We start from the raw sequence: 21,337 nt of genomic DNA, 5'->3' as shown, positions 1-21,337 counted from the left end.
AGTGTTTCAAACTCGCATCTATTGGGCTGCTCACTTTTGTAGCACTCATTTGACACTACAGTTTACCAGGCTTCTTCCATCCCTTATACGGACACATTGCATATAAATCATTATTTTTTCTATGTATCTTACAGAAGTTTGCCATTTTTCAAAGCAGTCTTATTTTGTTTTCTTCGTACTTCTAGAAACCTTTCATTTTTTCTTTTCCCTTTTTTTTGATATCATGGTTCTTCCCAGTTAAAAGCCATTTGTAGAACTATGACTGCCATTATATGAAAGGAAAGCACTTCCTGATATTCCATGAGAAGTTGACATGCCCGACTTAAACCAGGCAGGTTTAAGCTTTACTTGCATTCATACTAAAAAATAATAATGCAGAAGTCTTTTTCAATCTCATCAGCTTTTCTAATTTTATGGTAAGATAACAAGATACCTTCACCCACACTGAACACTGTTTTATACAGGAAAAATATCTCCTTATGAAGCACATTTCTCCATCCTGGAAGACATGAAGCAAATGAAAAGCAGTCAGTTTTAATATTTTACTATTTAAGTACAGATCTGTTTTGTACACTGTGCACCTCAGAGTAAGGAACAGCTACCCTAGATATAAAGTTGGCATCACAAAACACAAGCATATATAAAGTGACATGCATATTTGGTGAGTCTAAATAATAGCACATTAAGTTATAAATTAAAAAGTGTGAATTTAGTAGTTCTTGGTATAAAAAAGAACATTTATAACTAAATTTTAGGGATCTCATGATTCAGTACTACCTATTCTTCAATCCTATCAAGTAAAGCCCCAAAATGGATTTACTGCTGTATAAAAAAACAGCAAGAATTACACTCAAAATGCACAGTTTAGGGGTCTGTAATCTAGGACATACACTGGCTCCTGCATTTTAGATTGCTTGTAGGGGTTGGATTGAAAGCCCAAAGCTGCACTAGGATCAGGACTGTCAAAAGCAATCTCTGTGGAGCAATTTCAGCCTGGAGAAGGGCAAGGGCCTTGTTTTAAATCCAACTGTGGACATCCTATTAGATATGATGCCTTTCTATCTTTCACTTCCATCTTAGGGTGAAATTCCAAGGCCTTTGTCATTTCCCTACTACCCAAAACCACATTTCATCACGTGAATGACTTCATTTAAAAGGAAACCTATTACAAAGGGAGCAGGCACCTTGGCAGCCAAGTTCCTCCCACCCTCTGTAGCACTGTGGTGGCCTTAGTCACTTTCTGGAGCCCAAGCGAGGAAGGGCTGCTGCACCAGGAGCTCCAAAAAATCTTCTGGATCTGGGTTAGCTTATGGGTACTACCTGAGTTCTAGCAAGCTCGCTAGGAAACCAGCAGACTTGCCACTTCAGAGTCTTGGAGCGCATGCATTTCAGGTAATCCAAGCCACTGTGGGAACACTGAGAAGCTGGATCTGGGAATGGGAAGCAGCAGGGCAGTGGGTTGGCGTTGGCAAGTCCATGACCTCAGTGCACTGCCATGGGAGGACACAGAGAGGTCATTCAGCCAGAGCCTGACACGGGCTCCTGTTCACATCCACCATCACATCTCGTCTCTCATCACAGTCACAGCTGCCCCATCATTGCCATCAGCCACCGCTACCCAACTGGACTTGGGTTTATTTTGTTTCTTCTCGCTAGGCATCAAGCACTTCACCTGGTTACATCCTCTTAGGGAGGGTTCCACGATCCTTAAAACCAGTGCTTGCAAGCCACGTCCAACAGCTGCTGGAAGCCAGGTGTAACATAAATTAATAAATATTCCATGGAAAAGCTACATTAACTGCTTGCCCCTAAAGTGCTGTTTAGTGGCATGTCGGGCACAGCTGTGTAATCAAAGGATTACAGAGCTCCCTTTGCAGCGCGTCTGCTGCACTCCAGCTCCTCGGTAGCTTTCCTGTCTCCCTCGCATGTAAAAACTAAATCGAGCAACCGGGGCAGAATTGTAATCGTGTCCTTCGGACAGGGAAGCACAAATGAAAAGGTCGTACAGACAAACAGCCAGTGTGACCGACTGTACAACACACTTTCTGTTAAATACACGTACAGCCCAACCTATCTTTAAGAGAGTGGGTCAACAATGCTATACATAGCCAGTCAATTTTAGTGAAATTTCAGTAAAAGTGGAAAGATCAGTGTAATTCAGGCTGCTCTGAGATAAGAGCTTGTAGGAACTCACAGATCCCATCCCCTCATGTGAATAGCTGTATTTAGACTCAAATCTGGCTCCGCAGTTCTTCAGTAAGAAAAACAGTGCCTTCTGCTAGAAACATAAATAAATAAGAAAAACTAATTTGTGGGGAAAAGCACTAAAAAAAAAGCTCTCTTATTGGAAATCTACCTTGTTTTTCCACCGCACTTTGGGTTCTTCCAGCTGAGCAAAATAAGTCCAGCCAAGGAGCGTGGTGGAAACTCAGTTATCCCTCCCTGTGCGAGGTAAGGAGAAAAATAGGTGGGGCAGGGGAGGAGCTGAAGCCTCAAGAAAGCAATTAAGGAGCTCAGCTCAAACCAGGGGAGGCTCCTAAAAGCTCTCCAAGATGTTGGAAACAGAGCAATTCACATCACCTGAGTTTCCAGAGCAGCACTGAATGATTTAACAGCACATCTCCTTGCAGTTTCTAATGGCAGGATACACAGCCTTTAAGGACATAGTAACTGCAAGAGTATTTAAAACTTCGGAGACAGAGGGAGTATATTGATACCTATTTAAGTCATGTCTCTCTTCACCTGAATGATGTATCTGTACTGAAAGAGCACAGCTGGATGTTCCAACTTCCTAAATTGTTGTAATTTAGGCAAGATTGGCCTGCTGCTGCTTGTTTATCTCTAGAGAAAGCATCTGAACAACTTTTAGAACACAAAATGTAAAAGTAACACAATGCTGAGCTACAGTTTCTTAAAATTTTGTTCCTTTGAGCATGTGGGGAAGTACTCAGCAGTGGAAAAGTATTTAATAATGTGAAGGATCCCCTTGCCAGGCAGCAGAGGAATTTTGAGAAAAAGATCCCTATTGGGTGATGGGAGGTGTAGCATCATGTTTAACAATAGCCCCATGAACTTTGGAAGTTTGCTGTCAACCACCTAGCAACTTGACCTTAAGTATAAATAAACACTTGGAGATTTTAGTACACAGTCCATGTTTAAGAACACATACAATACCCACTGAAATCACCTGGGCTACAAACATCATCTCTGTCCACTGGAAGTCCCAGTTCTCATAGAGCTCCTGCCATGGGTTGCATGTTATCAGGCCACAAAAAGAAAAAAACACTCTCGGTGACACTTCAAGTTTCAAGACTGGTATCAGGTGCTTGTACGCACTCAGAGGACTTTAGCACAGAAGATAAATAGCAAAAGAATGACTTGTCAATCTCTATTATTAAAATTGTTCATCACAGTTCATGATTATTTTTGCACAAGTGTATTTAGTTCGTCCAGAAGGTCTATGATTTCTAACTACTTTCATTGTTTTTCTCACCATAAAAATTTTCTATGTATTTCAGACTATTTTAATTTTATAGTTACCAGTCTGCTTCTAACAAATACATCAATTCTAGACAGTAACTATATAGCAATATTTTGTATTAAAAAAAAAAAAAAAAAAAAGAAGACAACTCCAAACTTATGTTACTTCTGGACACAAATAGCTCAATGGCTGTGCTGTTAATATAGTGTTAAAATATAAGCAGTATCTCATTTACCTCTCTTTGATTATGCCTTTATAATCCCATCCTTACTAATACTGCTAGTGGATTATATAACTTATCCTTCCACTTCAACTACATGAAATAACCCAAATATGAGAGTCTGCTTCAACCTGCTCATTTGTAGTTTCCAGATAACTACTTTTTGTTTAGCAAAGAAGATAAAATCCATTACTGTCTTCCACTGCATTAGTGGAATTAAGTGTTTTGTCATGCAAATCTCCGCTGTTTCATCATGTTCCTGTTCCAAACCCTCAAATAAAGCACTCTGAATTTGAGATTAGGCTTCCTGTTACAAAATTTGAACCATGAAACTATTTTGTTATTGATTTCAGAACTGTATGTTGACTGCACTTACAGACATAGGATATAAATGCCATTTAAAAGAAAAAAAATAAAATAAGAAAAAGATTAGTTTCACTACTAAGTCTTCATAGAAGTAGTTTCTTCTTTTCTGCATTCAAACTGATTTTCTTCCTTTTGGCATGTGAAGAGCCAGATGAATACTTTGACTCAATGCCCAAGAGTGAAATGGCACCAGCAGCAGAGAAGCTCTCAGGCCAAGAGATATGTGACAACATATCAGTGACAAAGTGATCAGTGACAAAGAAAACCTTAAGATATCTATTCCATTACTATTTACTGTTTATGAGTATATATATATATATATGTGTGTGTGTGTGTGTTTCTTTATAAATCAAATACTTACATCACTTTATATAAATAGCATAAGTATATACGTATAAATCCTATAGAATACATATAAATCCTATAGATGCTGTGACCTCTCATTAAGATAAGCTTCCTTTTTGCCAGAGACCTAGTAGTCCCCAGTTAGTATCAAGTATGATGCTGTTCAATAAAGCATTTGTTTACACAAATGAGCGCATGTAATTTTCGTTCAAACCTTAAAAATATTTACCCTTCATGACTAGCTCCAGCAAACTTTGGGGTTTAACCTGTAATCTGCTCAGCTGACTGCTCTGCTCTTTCCTTGGTCACCAAACACAAAAGGCACATGTTTGTTCTTCAGATGAGAATGTTTTCTGGGTGTTTTTTCCAGCTAACGCAATTCAAAAAATGAAACCTTTCTTATGTCATATGCAAGCAAATCAATACAAAGACGTCCTTAGGCCCAAAACCATGGAATAAGACAGAAATACATTTCCATATCGGACAGTTTGGTGAGTGTTGAGATGCAGCACCCTAGCAATGTTGCCGTCTATCCCGTTAACCTGCAAACCTGGCTGTGACCAAGTAAGGGACTTCACCTCAGGGTACGGCTGTAGTGTCACAATGAAGCAGCACAGGAAGAAACAACAACAACAAAAAGCCACCAACTCACCATGTACGACACCACCAAAGTTCAGAGAGGGGACTGTTGCTTAAGAGCCTAACCATAATAACCCGCCACTGAACCTTGACTGCATTCTCAGCAAACGCATGCCACGAAGCTATTTTTACCGGCCAACGGCTCGCGTTGAAGAAATACCCCTTTTCACCGAAAAATAAGCAGCGGTGAGTGGCAACATCCCTCCGGGGCTTAATTCTAGGGAGGATGCGGTGCGGGAATTGGGTGCAGCTTCCCGGGCGAGCCGCTCGCCGGGCGCCTGCTCCCTCTCCAGGGCGCAGCTCCCTGCGGGGTGACAGCGAGCGGCTCTCTCTTTGTCACCGCGGGGACACGCTTAGGGGGGACACCTCTCCCCACCGGCCGAGCCGCGGGGGTGCAGCCCCTCGTCCCTCCAAAAAAAACCCGGGAGGGTGGGGGCTCGCCAGCCTTCCCCTCGGAGCAAAGCGGGGCAGCCCGAGGTGTCCCCGTGGAAGCCCCGCGGTGCCGCCCAACTTCCCGCAAAGTGCTGCAGCCTCCAAACTTGGGGAGCAGGCGGCTCGGGAGCCCCCCCAGAGCCGGCTCAGGCTTACCTCGGCTCCGCACCGCGCCGGGAGGCGCGCCCGCCGCTCTGCTCGTCCTCCCATCCGCGCCCCTGCGAGGGGAAGGAGGAGGAGGAGGAGGAGGAGGAGGAGGAGGAAGGGGAAGGGAGGGAGGGAGCAGCCCCGCGCCGCTCCCCGGCCGCGCTGCGCAGCCCGGGAGGAGGCGTGCTCGGCTCCGCTGGGGTGGGGGGGACTCCCGCCGTGCGCCCCCCCCCAGCGCACACCCCCCCCAGAAACACCGCACACACCCGTACACACCCGCACGCACCCGCACCCAGCCGGCTCCGGGTCCCGCCGGGCATCGCCCCCGCCGGGAGCGGCGCAGCATCGGCTGCAGCCTCGGCTCGCTGGGTGCTCCCGGCAAGGCCTCTCCCGAGGGATGCTGCGGGGATCCCGGCTGTCCCACCGGGACGGTGCCGGAGGAAGGCGGCGGCCCCAGTCGCCGAGTGGGGGCAGGAGGAGGGAGACCCGAAGATCCCGAGCGGGTCCCACAGCCCTGCTTCAGGTTTGTATCAGCAACAGCACAAACGCTGGCTAGGGAGGCACAATCCACTGCTCCGAAAGCGCACGGTTCATCCTCCGTCAAGAGGACCCCACCGTGTAGACATAAGTAGATGTGTTTATCTGAACGTGCAGTCTGCTCATTAAACCGTCCACACAACGTCTGCACGCTCCTGCGGTGCTCAGCGTGCGGTGTCACGGCAGGGCTGTGTGCCACGCTCACAGGGCTTGCCTTATCTGAAGTTGTGCAGCTGTGCCTGCCCTGGCCAAGGTCTGGGTGTTAGCACACCGCAGGAGGAAAGCTCTCTGTACCCGTCTCCTACCACTAAGGGAAGCCACTGTCGGGTTTCAATCTGCATGGGTAGTGCTCAGCGACTTCATTGCTAACATGTCGAGGTAACAAAGCATGAGCTAAGTATGAAAATACTGGGTTTTAGGAGATTTTCCATTCCTAAATCCAACTTTGGTTATAGCAATCAGAAACATCTCAAAGAAAAAAAAATCACAGGAATCCCCTTTGAAGTGAAACCATATATAACTTAAAAGTAGACTGCAAAACAGCTTCCAAACTACAGCTGTGAGTGGGAGCCAAACAGAATTCAAATACACCTGTAAGATCACATACAGATAACTAAGAGACTGACTTAAAAACACACATCCACAAGTTTCCTACTTCATGGTATATGTGAGCTCTGGATGGATCAGAGAGTCTCAGCTAAGGTCATATATGAGTCTCACCAATTTCTCACCTTAAAATCCCCTCGGAATAAAACAGCTGACTGGGTAAAACCTGGTACTTCTGAAATATTCACACATATTCAGTGTTTCTGCTCTGGGTTAAATATGCTGCCCTCCAAAGCCTTTTTAGGCCTCATGGGATGCTCTGAATAGCAATTACGCTTAGCCAGATTTCTGCACTCCCTTCCTTCCTTTCTATATATTTAAGAAAAAAATCAAAGAAACTGTCATGAAAACACGATCTTCATTCCCTGGGAAATGATCTGCTCACCCCACTCCCCACCAACCATCAGCTGGAGCAAATACCTTCATGCAGTACCCACAAGCAGCAGCTTCCAGACAGTCCATAAAGTTTCTGTCTACCCATCTCATGGGCACTTGCAGACTATCTTCAACATTACCCAGTGAGATGGGGAGGGAAATCCAAAATGTTTTGACGTATTAAATCACTCTCCAGCAATGAATTGTGTTATCGCGGACAATTATAGTCAGAAAAAAAGAGCAGTCAAAATAAATAATCTTTAAAACTAAGGTTGGGCTTTAATTCTCATGATTCAAGATGTTTAAAGAGGGAAGAAATGAAGAGATTAAACAGAGAAATCATAGGAAAACTGTTCCTGACTATACTGGCTTTCAGAAAACAAAAGCTCCTGACCCCCAATTCTGTAGATATGATTTCTCTTGCTTGTCATGCTCACTGTGCAACGTAGAAAGGATCATCTCGCTTTTAAAACATGTTTGAACATATTTGCAAGCTCTAAGCAGGCTTATCAAGTCATCAAGTGGAAAAAAAAAAAAAAAGAAAAAAAAGAAAGCTGGGAGCACAGATGCATGAATATAAAAGGTGATTTTTTAATGCAGGAGATTCCTACCTCATTGCTACTGATCGCAGTTAGGGGCAGACCCCTGGTGAAGAGGTCTGGTGGCTGGGTTTGACAGGAGCAGAACTGCACATTTACAGCCAGAGTTAACTCCGGGATAAACAAATCAGATTGTGTCCTCAGAGCACAGCTGTAATGGGATGCTAATCCGGGGAAATGGACTGCTCTTCCTCTGTGTGCCTGCTACAGCATCAGCATCTTTAGGCTATTCTCACAAAGAGGGCAGGAATGCTGATGTGTCTGCTTGGCGCTTGCTCTCTCCCACCCTCAAACACTGGAGGAAGTCCATTCCCCACAACAACCCCGGAGACTTTTGCTTCCCACTCCTGCTGCTTTTGGGGTGCTCTTCTCCAACGACCTCCCATCCCCAGGCCCAGCTTTCCAAAGGCTTTCTCAAGGGATTTTTCCACAGGGTACCAGCATAAACTCATGCCCTCACATTAAATTCTTATCTCACCAGAACCTGATGTGGGTTATGACAGGAAAAGCGAATAACGTCCCCAAAGAGCTTCTGTCCCCCTTGTGCTGTGAGCTGCGAGGAGCAAACAGAAAAGCCAACTCCCCCCGAGGCAGCAGGTTCAGCACACGGAAGCAAAGGGGGAGCTGGAGCTGGGAGCAAAATCATGTCCTGCGTGGGGACTTCTGAATGGTGTCAGGGAGTTTCCATGCAGTAGGTCCAAAAAACCACAAGGTGCTACATACGGCGTGTGTAGCAGTTTTAGGCATTACACTGCTATGCCGCTGATCCGCTTTGCTGGGCACAGGCACGGCAAAACCTAATTTCACGCAGACATTCAATCCTGTTGAATGCACGGCTGCTTTCTAAGACAGACTGGGGTTAGGGCTGCAGCGCTGTCAGGCTTGTGGAGAACATTTCAGCACTTCTTCCAGCTCTGAGGCCGGGTTCGTAGCTCTAAGTGGTGCTATGAGAAAATTAGAGGAAGATTTATTCTTCTTCATGGACTGTTTTCCCATTAAAGTGTTGGTACAGTTCTCACTGGAATTAATGGAATGTGTACGTTGTAAAGAAATGCATTATTACTTTTATTTTCCCTGTGGTATCCTGGCAACAGACACATTCTTAAAATTCAGATCACTGATTTCATGTCTTTATACATCCTTTGGTGCTGGGAAAAGGGTATATCAACCTTCAAATACTCCAAACATTTTTTTTCTTGCACTTTTCCCAATTTGCCACTGCTTCTTGGCTCATAAATCCCTGGATTGCATCTGGGAGTCCTTTCTCAGTCTTTAATTGAAGACAACAGGATTTTTCCAAGAACAGGCAATAATTGATACTGAAACAGGATTAGATAAATGTGTCAGGATTCGTTTTCCCACAAATGGTCTGTTAGATTTAATGATGTGTACTCAGAGCCAGTTTCCCTTTGCCTAACACCATCCTTTTATCCCAAGTTGTATGTCCTTCAGCACCCTAAATTATTCCTTTTTATTTGTGATATTTATGCCCTCCAAGTACTTGTTGAAGGGTATCATTTCCCTCTTAGTCATCATTTAGCCAAGTGATACATATTAAGTCCCTTTAATCTTCGCTCGTAACTCAGTCTCTTCAGACCCTTAATCACTTTTATTGCTCTTCTATGAATTCCTTCCAATTTGTCTGCATCTCTCTGGCAATGAGGTACCCAGAATTTAATGCTGTATTTTAGGCATGATCTCCCTGCAGCAATACAAAAGAAGATGTTACCTCCTGCTACTTTTATCTACCACCCATTTAACAATATGCTGGAATCACAAAATAGCCAGGAATCGATTAAAATAGATTTTAAATGGTTCAGTGCTCAGAATTACCATAATGCTTTTGTGGCACCACATGCAACAAGAAGGCTCGGAGCCGACTGAAGCCTGCTGCTTTTGGAAAAATGTGTGTTTAACTCCTAGGGCAGGCAACACTTTTCAGCCTGGTGCATGCACAGCTCTGCGATTCCCTAAAGGAATCTGAATGAGGGGTTATGATTTAGAAGACACATGAAGATGGGTTCAGACTGGCAGCAGAAATAGCTCACATGTGCTGACGGCCAGGGGGTTTCACACTGGTTTCCAGTAACTCTCGACACCAACCAAGGGCTCTTTGCAGCTGTGGAACAACTATGTGAGCCAGCAACCAAGGGGCTTGGCGTTAGGTTAGTTCAGTCTCTTATTTGAATTATTTGTATTAACGCAGAAAAAAAGTCTTTGGTAATCTGTAACACATCATGAGCTTTGATTATAGAAGGAGTTTGGGTGGTTAAGGCAGACTAAATAGGAAAAGATGCTCCAAGATGCCACAGATCTCTGCTAAAACTCTCCAGTGGCTTCTCTGGCACCAGTTGCATGTAGCTCCTGGTTCAAAGCACACACTGCTGCCTCTGAAGTTAATGGCAGCTCTGCTCCTGTGAAGGAGGAGGGAAGAGTGTTGCCCTTGGAGGTTTTTAATTTCTGCTACTGAGCAATCTTTACCCCTCTGTGTCATACATTTAAAATGTCACTCTCCAGATATATGCTGTATGGTCGCATATTTCACCACTGTGCCTGTGGTAAGGAATTGTAGGTCACTGGGACATTTTGTGTGCACTCCCCTGCCCAGGGTTTCTTTTTTCATGTCATTTATTCTTCTTCCTTTAGCTTTTAAATTCAAAAAGAAGCATTTAAAAATTGATCAAGAATGTGTTCTAACAAGCACAGGGAAGGGAAGGGAAGGGAAGGGAAGGGAAGGGAAGGGAAGGGAAGGGAAGGGAAGGGAAGGGAAGGGAAGGGAAGGGAAGGGAAGGGAAGGGAAGGGAAGGGCTGTTTCTTTTAGCCATAATGTGTAAATATTTGAATTACCAATGCTGGTTTGTTAATATAAAGTACATGGGGTGAATGTTCTCTGTGTGGACTGGCCTTTTGCTGCAACAGAAATCCTACGTATGAGGAGAAAACCACATACCTGTATAAGAGAGGATCCAAGGGGTTCTCCAGGGGTCCTTCTGACCTGGTGAGGAGTTGTTACCTGGCCACTCTGAGGGTAGAGGGGCCAAAATCTGAAGCCAGACTTGCACTCAAGCTTTTGCAGGCTCTGCTTTTAGCCTCGGGCAGCTAGCATTCCCAGAGGGTGCCTGCTTCAGGGAACAGCATGGTCAGGGGCTGTTCCCATAGGCATGAAGTCACTGATGAGGTCAACACATGAGATCAGCCCTCTTTAGGAGAAGAGAGTTTAGTTGTGCAATGATGGCTCTTGCCAGGCTTCTTTCCCTCAGGACCAGACGATGGGCCCTGACCCTGTCCAGCTGTGGGTGATGCATTGCCAGGCACACTTATGCTAGATTAGCTTTCATTTTAGAAACACAAATAAAGTCATTAAACTTCCTAGATGTCATATGAAAAATAACAAGCTGGATCAACTCTTTACCTTCTAAGTTACAAAAACCATTATTACAAAGATAAATCACATACCTCCTTGCTGACATACTGATAAATGTTTTCTTCAAGTGCTAGTCTTTATGTTAATTTCAGGGGAAAAAATGAATATTGTTTTTTTTTTTTTTTTTTTTTTTTTTACCCTTTGTCAGGCTTTGTAATGGAGTCATTTCAATTTGTAGTCATTCTTCCAGGACACCTGCAGTGGTAGAACTGGTAAACACTTTCTTATGTTATCATTTTTAATGTCTGCCATAGTTGCAACTGAATTCTGACTTCAAGAGGAATGGTAGAGGTAGCAGAAGACAGAGAAGTAAAATTCAATCTGCCTCATACAAGCTAAAGAAATAGCATGGGAGGGCTGAATTTCATACATATATTATCTATTCTTATTACATATTTTTCAACGATAAGTTTCTATTCACATAGTTAAAACACTGCCATGCTCAAATCTGTAAGGAGTCTCTTGGTTTCTCCTCACACTGGTTACTTCTTGTCTCCCAGTGCCTAAAAGCTGAAACATAGCAGCAGAGCTTCTGCACACTGGTAATATCTTGCTGAATCAGGCACTTTGGTGCAAAGCCAATTTCTGTGACTCCTGTGGTCTCGCATGAGAAATTACTTTTGTTGAATAAGTGTTGACCATTTAATACACAGTGCCATGCCCGTGACTCACCATATATTCTAAGAGCACTTTCAGATATCTTGATACTGTCTCTGTATTTTACAGCCTAAACATATTCTCCAGAGATTTATTCATATTTACATTCCTTTTCACATACACACTTCAGGGGGTTTTAGGTTTTACGGGGGGGGGGGGGGGGGGGGGGGCGGAGCAGGGAGGGAGCCTTTCCTCTGCAGGCAGCTCACCTAATTTAGCACAGTCCTGTCTTTTCCAGTTCACCCACCTGCAAAATGGGAATAATAATAAGCACTTAAGGGAGAGGATTCACATGTCTAGCTTGAGACCTCTAATGTTAGGCTCTCCAGAGGCTCAGCACAGAGAAATAGCTTCTAACTCAGATGCTTTGAATGCCTTCTAATGGAGCCTGCTTCTCTTTGCTGATGGTAAGGGAGACAAGTTCTCAGCTCAAGCACCCCTACATCAGACACTTCAGTTTTACACACAAAGCCAGACAGTGTGAGCATCCTCTCTCATTCCTCATCCTGCAATCCTCTCCATGCTCTGCTTTCCACTGGTGAGCAATCTGATTAACTCAGTGGTTTTCCACGAGTGCAAAGCTGATCAAGTTGCAGGAAGAAACTCTTGCATAACCCCCAGTGATCAGCGAGGATGAATGAATTAGTATTTCAACAGCACTTTAAACGTGCTAAGCACGGTGAAAGTGCTATTAATTTTCAATATGGTCAGTCATTATTATTCATTAGTGGTTAGAGCAAACTAACAAGAATCGAGATCTTTGTGTTTCAGTCTCAAGACTGCAACTGTGTGATATTGAATAAGTCACTTCATTTCTCTTGTCCTCACTTTTCCTGTCATAAGGATATCTGCCTCATTCTTAAACGTAACGTGAACCTTAATTAGGTTTGAAAAGAGCTTTGAGAACTTCTAGTGAGAAGTGAAATATTAATGGGAAGCATAACTACACAGCAGATGAGACCGAGGGACAGTCTCACCCCTGTACAAAGAGCTAGGACCAGTGCTATGGAGCACTTCAATGTCCTCTGAATCTTATCCAGAAGTACTGAGGGCAGAAAAGCACAGCGAGCCAGTTCTCCTCAAAGTGAGAGTCGAGAAGTACCACTGGGAACTCAGACTTGGAAAACCTGCAGCTCTACTGCTATTCTTCTAGTTGCGGAGGCAAACTGCCCATTGGTATACACAAATGGATATTTAGGCATCTAAATATCCACTCCTGGCCACAGAAATACAATTTGTGAGTGTGTTTCACATAAAAGTACTGGCAAAGAAATCAATCTTCATTTCAGAAAATCTCCTCTTTGCTGTTCAGAGTCTTTGTGTTGATTATATGAATTAAATTCACATTACAAATGAGCTTCATGTCCCTGAAACTAATGTTCTTTGCTCAAGAACCAAGACTTTCTGCATTTCATCATCATTCTGTTCATTAATGATTTGGCTTTCCTGGCAATCTTGAGATATGTTTATTTCCCTGGAGTGTTTCTGGATGGTAAAATTATTGTGTTAGTTGTGGGCAATTGATGTTGTATTGACTCACCAAGGTTATATTGCTATATTTAATAACACTGTTTGGGAACCTGGCCACCTTTCTCCACACCTCTGGTTGTCTCAGTACCCTGTGGCCATTATTAATTTAGTCAATTCATTTTTATCCTTAAGACAGTGGCTGCCAGCTTCTCACTGCTTGAAAGCATAACAGCAGGACAAAATAAAGAAAAATGACAGTGACATAAATAGTAGTGAGAGGTCTTAGTGTGCATTTTATGGACTGTGGTAAATCAGAGTGGTGCAGAAAGACAGATTAGTAATGCCAATGTAGAGAGGTGAACGAACATTCTGGAACCTACATTGTCCTGTAAAATACAACTACATTTCCTTTATACCCAAGGCTAGTAACACTGTCATAATGGTGCAGAAAACAGGGCTATGTTTAGAGCTAGGTCAAACTCCTGCACTATTCATTAAGTGCTTCAGAGGTCATTGAATTAGCACAAGATCCCACAATGACACACCGCATTTTCTTACTAAATTCTTTATATCTATGAGTCAAAAATAGAGAAATATATTATTCTAGGCTATCGGATTGAATCAATTCTCCTTCATTTTGAATCTCTCATAACTTCTGCCACCAGCGGTTTGCTGATGGTCTCCATCCCATTGTAAATCCCAGATACCTTCACCAAACTGGAAAGCCAAGCGCAAATATCTGAGATGACTTGCATATCCACATGAATATAGTCTTTGTCAAGGTATTATCATCACAGTGAGTGTTTTGGATAATGTACTGGTGCAGTTAATGCAGATTTTCTGTGAATTTGACCTCAAGCTTCCTTCCATCAAAAGATTGCACTGAAGAGAGCTACATTAATGCATCATCAGGCTTGACATTTGCCATCTGTTCAACCAGGAAACCCTAATGTTAAGTTCACTATAAGATCCAGTGCTTGGCTGCTGTACAGTTGCTATCTGTAGTATTTTACACTACTGTTTACTCTATTAAATTTATGCCTTAGTGTGTAAAAATGTCCACCAACCATAAAAGCAAATGAGCAATGTGAGAGTTCTGTGTAGTAAGGACAATAACTTTAAAATTATCAGATTTTGTAGACGTAAAAATCTCAAGGCTTAAACTTACATAAACTCTTGGTTTTTGAATTTAAGATATTCATGCTTAGTATTTGAAATCTTGCAATATCTTTATTTCTTCTGACTGCACTTTCAGAACTTTGGCTTAACTCTCATTTTAGACTAAGAAAGCACCATGTGTTTGAGAGCTCGTTGTTCAGAATAGATTATTCTCTCTGTTGTGGAAGATACTACTACTTGGTATTAATTGCTTCTATAGCTGTTTTTAGGTCAGCACAGAGTATACTGGAGAAAAATCATGCAAAAAGATTTGGTTCTCAGTTCCATGTGCTCTGAATCTCAAATTCAACCTTCATATAAACAAAGAAAAATGTTTAGGAAATGTACAGGGATGGAAAAATCTCTGTATTTGATCGTTTGGTGGTGACTATTAAAAAATAAAAATAAAAGTGAAATGACCTAATGTAAGAGGGAGCAAACTTTCATTTGACTCATTTAATAAATGAATACTACAACGCATTTGCTTCCACAAAGATTTCTTTTCTGGTAGGTTGCAACTGCAGGATTTTTTCCCCTTGTCCACAACTTCCAGTGATTCATACCAAGCAAGGAGGCCTCTAAAAACCATAGCTATGTCTCCTGCAGTAACAGAGATCAAATGAACAGACCCTTTAGAGCCAGCCCAGTGCCTCTGGGCCATGCCAGACCAACTGCTCATGCCTTGTGCAGCTGGGCCGGAGACTTGTGACCAGTCGGACACATCCCACGCCGCCTGAACCGGCTGCGCTCTCGCAGATCACCCACAGACAGGATGTCTGAGCCTTCCTGGAAGCTCGCGGCTCCCTGGGTGTGGGGCTGTCCCCAGACATGACCCCGGCTTTGCTCTATCTTACAGTGCAAGACCGAAATCGTGTGCAGCCCTGGCCAAGCCGTGATGAAGCTGCTCTGGCACGTCCTGGCAGCAGCTCAGGTAGGTAAGGCAGCTCTGCTGGCATACAAACGGTAGGGAAGAACGATCAGAAAGGATATGGAAAGCTGCTTGGATGAGACAATGCAGAACTGTCTAGAAAGGCTGCTGTAGCACCATTGCTATTTCTCTTCTGGATCGAAAAAGAAATGTCAGTCTGACCCGTATGCTGGGATTCCTGCAGAACCCCCAAAGACCTGTATACCTGCTGGCAGAGAAATGCACATATGGTGTCTTCATTCAGTCACGGCAGTGCTGATAGGCAGCAGAACCACCTCAGGGAAGAATTGGGGCTGAGTAGACATTTTTAGTAAAACAGACTACGCTGATCTGTAAAAGAAAATAACCATTTTTTTACTGTACCATGGTTACTGCTAACTTTATTAATATTCATTTTCATTTGCACTAGTGCAAAGTCATTAAAGTGATGAGAGTGTTATCTTTATAACACTAAGTATTTTTTAAATGTGTGTACAGTGACAACTGGTAATATGAAAAAGCACTGCAAAGTAGAATGCAATGAATCCCTTAAGAAGAGTAATAAATATTCTGAATCTTTTTATTCCTCCCAACAATTCTGCAGTATAAAAAAGGCAAGATAACAATGAAGGCTTGAACTCACTTAGCAGAATTTGCAAGTGCTGCAACTGTTTATGCTGCAACTGTTTATCCTCATCGAGAGCTTGAGGAGTCCATTTCTAGAAAATGATTATGGTCTGCCCTTTTAGCAAGAAAGTGCCTCGCTGTTTTTGTTTAATTAAACTGCCACTGTCAATTACGACCTGCAAGTAGCGGAGAAGTATTGATGCTGAACTTCGCGGGGCACTCTGCAGTCACCAGGGCATTGCGAATTCGCTCTGCACTCTGTGCACATTTATTGAAGGTAGGAGTTGTGCTGCAAGATAAAACTCTCTGCTCCTCTCCATCTTCCACTTCTTTCAAGGAAACAATAACGATCCGTAGCTGATGTGACAACATTGATTGAAATATCGCCATTTCCGTCCCGAGTTGCAATATTTGCTTTCCTCTCCAACATTTCATGTTTGTCAGCCGTTTCCTGTTGTCATAGCGAGGGCTTCCTCCGGGGCTGCAGCAGGATGCTTCCTGCTTGCACTGGGCTGCCGGCGATGGGGACTTCCACCCACGGCTGGAGCAGCGCCCCGGGCATGTCCTGCCAAGATCAGACGCTCCTCTTCCTCATTTCCAGTTTTGCAGCAAAATCTGGGTTTATCCCTGTTTGTTTTTTTTTTTTCTCAGAAGTGGCTAGCTGTGTGCTCAGCTGTTTACCCAGCCTCCAGAGCCTGCAGCCATACAAAAGCACGGCGTTGCCAACACAAAGGAACACAAAGAGCTGTCCTGTCCTTTCCGCCGGGACTGTCCACAGCAGTGAGCGCACACCGTGTCCCCACGGCATGGCTGGAGACTTCCCACCACCGGGCTGCCGCCGGCCCCAGCAGCTGCTGCTGCAGGACACGCGGTGAGCTGGTTTCATCTCCAACTGGCCACCGGCTGAGCCACGGCTCCTGGTGCTTTCTGCTGTAGGAAAGATATAAAGGTGACCTCTGGTCAACTTTTGGGGCCAACACCGTCTTACACATGCTGCAACTGGGGGATGCAGCTGGGGGACGCAGCTTGGTTATTAGCTGCTCCAGATGTCACCTCTCTCTCTCAAAGTCTCCCCTTTTCTGGCCCAATGCTAGAAAAAATAAAAAAATAAATAAAAAAATTTAAAAATTAAAAAAAATAAAAAATAAAAAAAAAAGCATGAGGACAAGTATTAGTGGCCCTACTTGGCCTTAATATGATCTTAGATTATTTGGATACAATCTCTGACCAAAGTAGCTGAATTGTCAGGAAGATGCAAGCTCCACTGACCAGTCTTCAACTTTTTTGGAGCATAACTTTTCTGTAGGGAACCTTTTTCAGTGGAGTTGAAGGCTGTGTCCACTCTCCAGTGGACATCCATAATATCATTGCTCCCATTGTTCACAGAGGGTATTTTGGCAAGTGTTCACCAAAATACTCCTTTCTGCCACTTCCTGCCCTGAGACGAGCAGTCCCCAGTGACACCTCGTGGGTGGGATATAGAGCTGGGAGGAGATGGGACGGTAAACACTCCTAAGGCTGCACTTGATATGGCACACAATGAGATGGTCCCAGACACAGGGAGAGGCTCAGCCCAACCGGTTGATCATAACTGCATTTCCAGCACTGCCATCCACACCATTTGCATATGTACCTTGAAAACGTTGCTCCACTAAATATTTTCTAAATTATATTAACTGTACTTTTAAGGTTCTGAATAGCTTTTCTGGCCTTTTTGCCATTTCAGGTATTATGCTTATTTTAAATCTGAGATGTTATTTCAAATAATAAGAACATGAACACAATAAAACAGAGGTGAAAGAGCCACAGCTAAAATGACACATTTATTTTGTGTCCCAGGTGCCTTCACTTTTTCCTTACTATTTGAATTCTCTCTTCTCTTCATATTACAGATTTAGCTTTCATCCATTCTGGCAGAATCAACAATTTTTTGTAAAAGTTCTTTTCAGAGTGAGCCATTTTTGTGATAAGAACTAAAATGGTATGGAGAGAGGATTTGGATTATATTTGTGTGTGACTAGACTATTGAACTCCCAGCCTAGAAAACGAAAAATATAATGAAATGAGTGTGATTTATAAACTTGACCAAGTGGAAGGGGGGTCAGGATGACGCCAAGCACAGGTCAAAAATGTATGTGATTCTGCAGGGACTCCAACCATCTCAGAAAATCAAGTTCAGGCATTTGTAGGACATAAATTCAGCTTCTTGAACTCACTGGAGACATGTTTTTCTACAGGGAACATTCTCAGCATTTGTAATTTACCTCACTGAGATCACCTACAAGATGGCACTGCATTCTGGCTTGCAAAGGGCAATTCCTGCCTTGAACACCTCCATCCATAGCCGTTGCTCACCAAAACCCAGTTTTGTTCCCAACTTTTTGACCAGGCCCCTTCCCTCAAGGTGGGTGGAGGAGTCACGGCAGTTTCTGATCTGAACTTCATTTTTTCTGCAGCGAATATGTGCCTATTTCTGGCACAAGGTCCTCACATCTCAGCGCCAGCTGCTCAGACCTCTTCTCATCTCCACCAGCACTTGGCTTGTGGTAGAAATCATGAGGCAGATTGGTCCGGGGGGAAAACGGCATGCCTGTCTGACAGTGTGCTGGGAATTTTTTCTTCCTTTTTCTACTCGAAAGCATCCTTCCTTCCTTAAGAATCTAATTAGTGGCCTAATTACCACCCCCATTTTATGCCCTAGCTGGCCTTTGCTGGCTCGTTCTCTGGGTCTGCCTTCCCTTGTCAATATAATTTTGTGCCTTGGGTCTGCAAGGTCTGCGCTACTTCCTCTGTGCATTGAAACATCTCCACGGTCTAGTCAATGGTTATTTTTATTCTGTACTCCGACAAAATTGAACTGTGAAAGGACTGTAAATTTTCAATCTCAAGAGGCTCTTCATTAAGCAACAAATAACTCTCGGCACCCACTTGATATTATCCTCCTGTTAGCTGTTTGTCACGCGATGTGCCTTCCTCCCTACCCAGCCTGGTGTGTCAGTTCCACTCAGCTGACAGAGCTGCTGCGTGCCAAATAACTGTAAATTATATCATGTTTTCCAATCCTCTGACTTTAATATGAAAGCAACAGCACTGTTCTTATCCTCGTTGAATTTGGTTCAAAGTCTTGTGCTATCTCATCATTATTTTCAGATGTCAACAAGCAATGTTCCACAGGACCAAATCCCGATACTACCATATAGGAATAGCTTTTAATGGCTTAAACACCACCGCTCTTGCTAATGGCATTTCCACACCAGGAGACGCTGTCCAAAATAATGAACTTCATTTGATGCATGTGCTCATGCTCCTCTTCTGATGTTGTCCCACCAGGATGTCCGCCAGCCAGGGTGCCCTGAGCCTTGGGATCTACCCAGTCAGTTTGAGCTTCAGCTCCACGAATCCTGCCTGCCCTTGTGGCAAGTGACTTCCAAGCTCTCTGATATGTGCATTATCAATTTTCAAGACACAGTGTGTCTAAAAGCCAACCACCACACTGGAAAGTATGTCCTAAAACAAATATTCCTTTCCTGCTGAAATGCATTATTAAAGCCTCTACCTCCATAAATCCCAAGTAGATAACACTCTCCATGGCACCTTGTAAAATAAGCAATTTTCTGCTACCAAGGAAACAAATTCTTTTTCTCAGTCATATCTAAACTCCACCAACATGGTGACAGACATAACATTGCTTCTGAGTTTGTTTTTGACAGCCTCATACATTTCTAACTCTGTCAGCAAGAACAAATGCATGAAGCTTTCACGTAAAAGAGCTCCGAAGCAAAATGGGCTTTCTGGGACCTGTTTCACCCTTGTCTTTATCAGACATTATTCCCTAATGTTTCTCGCCATTTCTACTACTGCTTCATTGCAAGAGCAAGGTAGAATTTAAGCGGCGAGATCACTTGCTTGCCAATGCAGAGAGAGCTGTATTTTGAACAACGGAGTGAGGCTAGATTAGAAAGTAGACACCCTAGGCTCCCAGAAATATGCTTTTTCTCTAATAGAACATCAGCATGAAGCTGACTGTGTATCATATCCCGCAGACACTGCTGGGGCAGAAACAAGGAACCTCTGCCTGCTCTACCAAACAGCTTGTTCTTGCACGGGATACCGTGGCACAAGGGCTTTAAATACCAGCAGACCCAACAGTATTCATAGAAAATTCTCTTAAAATGCTGTTAATGCATGAGAAAAGCAAGCTGCAGGACACAGTCACAGCTGTGTGTAATGCAGTTATTACAGCCCTTGCTAAGACAGGCATGGAGCAGGACCTGGAGAACTGCAGTTTTGCAGCAGCAAGCTGAGATGGCATATCAATTTTTACTATACTTGCTAGTTTCCTAATGAAACTGTCAATATTTCAATATTTTATTTTAATAAGACGTTAGCCTCATTGTTTCTTTTTTTTTTTTTTTTTTTTTTTTACTACAGTACTATAGTACAGTTTTCTTGATGATTATTGCATCAGCAAATGTTAACTTTTTATTCCAGTTTGAAGTGAGAAAAAATAAAGGAATTCCAATATTTGCCTAAAAAATGAAACTGCTATTTTCTGAATAGCTCTAATTGGCTACCAAGACATCTGAAAATAAAATCTTATTTTCACCCATTGTGAGTCTATGCAGGTACACAAATCCATTTCTCAGAGTGAGAGATCTTTGAGATCATTCATTTCAGAGAGGTTATGTAATATCTCTCTCTTGTGCTTATACCTAGCACAATCACGAGAGTTAACTTAGCAGTTCATTGTTATCCTTCTGTTCTTCGGTGCATAGAGTGTATCTCCCAGGTATTGCGCAGCTGCCAGCGAAGTATTCAACATCAACAGACCTTACCGGGGTCCATATGTGACCACAGATTTTAAATACAGACATTTCCTTTTTCTTTTAAAGTTGAAGTTAAAATTCAAGAAACCCTTGTCTGCATTATCATGCATTCAAGAAGCAGCCTGAAGCCAAAAATGAATTTGTTTCATATTATGGGTGAAAAACTGCTTGTTCTACAGCTCAGCTAAGACAGATTGCTCAGCATAAATTCCCTATATTAAAGCCTCTGTTTCTTGCTACTGGTACAGAATTCTCAATAAGAGGAAAATATTCTTTCCTCTTCCTCCTCATTCCCACATTTCACACGAGATGATGCCTAAGCATTTAAAAGCATTTCTATTTCAATATTCAAAAGGAAAGATTAAATGAATAGCTATTGCAGCAGGTTTCTGTAGTGGTGAAAAGGCTGAACTAGAACCGCTCTGCTTAATTACACTTGGATAGATTCACATCCTGCCCATCAGAGCTGTATAAATATTTGAGTAAGATCTTCAGTGAGTTGACCTAGCCACTGAGAGGGT

The 21,337-nt window shown here is 43.1% G+C and overlaps 1 protein-coding gene across 1 annotated transcript in view; it reads right to left on the bottom strand.

Annotated features, from left to right (window-relative positions):
- The window catches only part of CHST15 (carbohydrate sulfotransferase 15), a 47,502-nt gene extending 41,783 nt beyond the window's left edge, over positions 1–5,719 (bottom strand). The window contains exon 1 of the mRNA XM_035547884.2: positions 5,640–5,719. The gene's annotated coding sequence lies outside the window, so the exon portion shown is untranslated. The remainder of the gene's footprint in view (positions 1–5,639) is intronic.
- Between the last annotated feature and the right edge of the window lie 15,618 nt (positions 5,720–21,337).

The sequence above is a fragment of the Cygnus atratus genome, chromosome 7, assembly GCF_013377495.2.
Source record: "Cygnus atratus isolate AKBS03 ecotype Queensland, Australia chromosome 7, CAtr_DNAZoo_HiC_assembly, whole genome shotgun sequence".
Taxonomy (NCBI): domain Eukaryota; kingdom Metazoa; phylum Chordata; class Aves; order Anseriformes; family Anatidae; genus Cygnus; species Cygnus atratus.
Note: the sequence above shows the minus strand (reverse complement) of the source record. Positions and strands in the feature narration are given on the sequence as shown.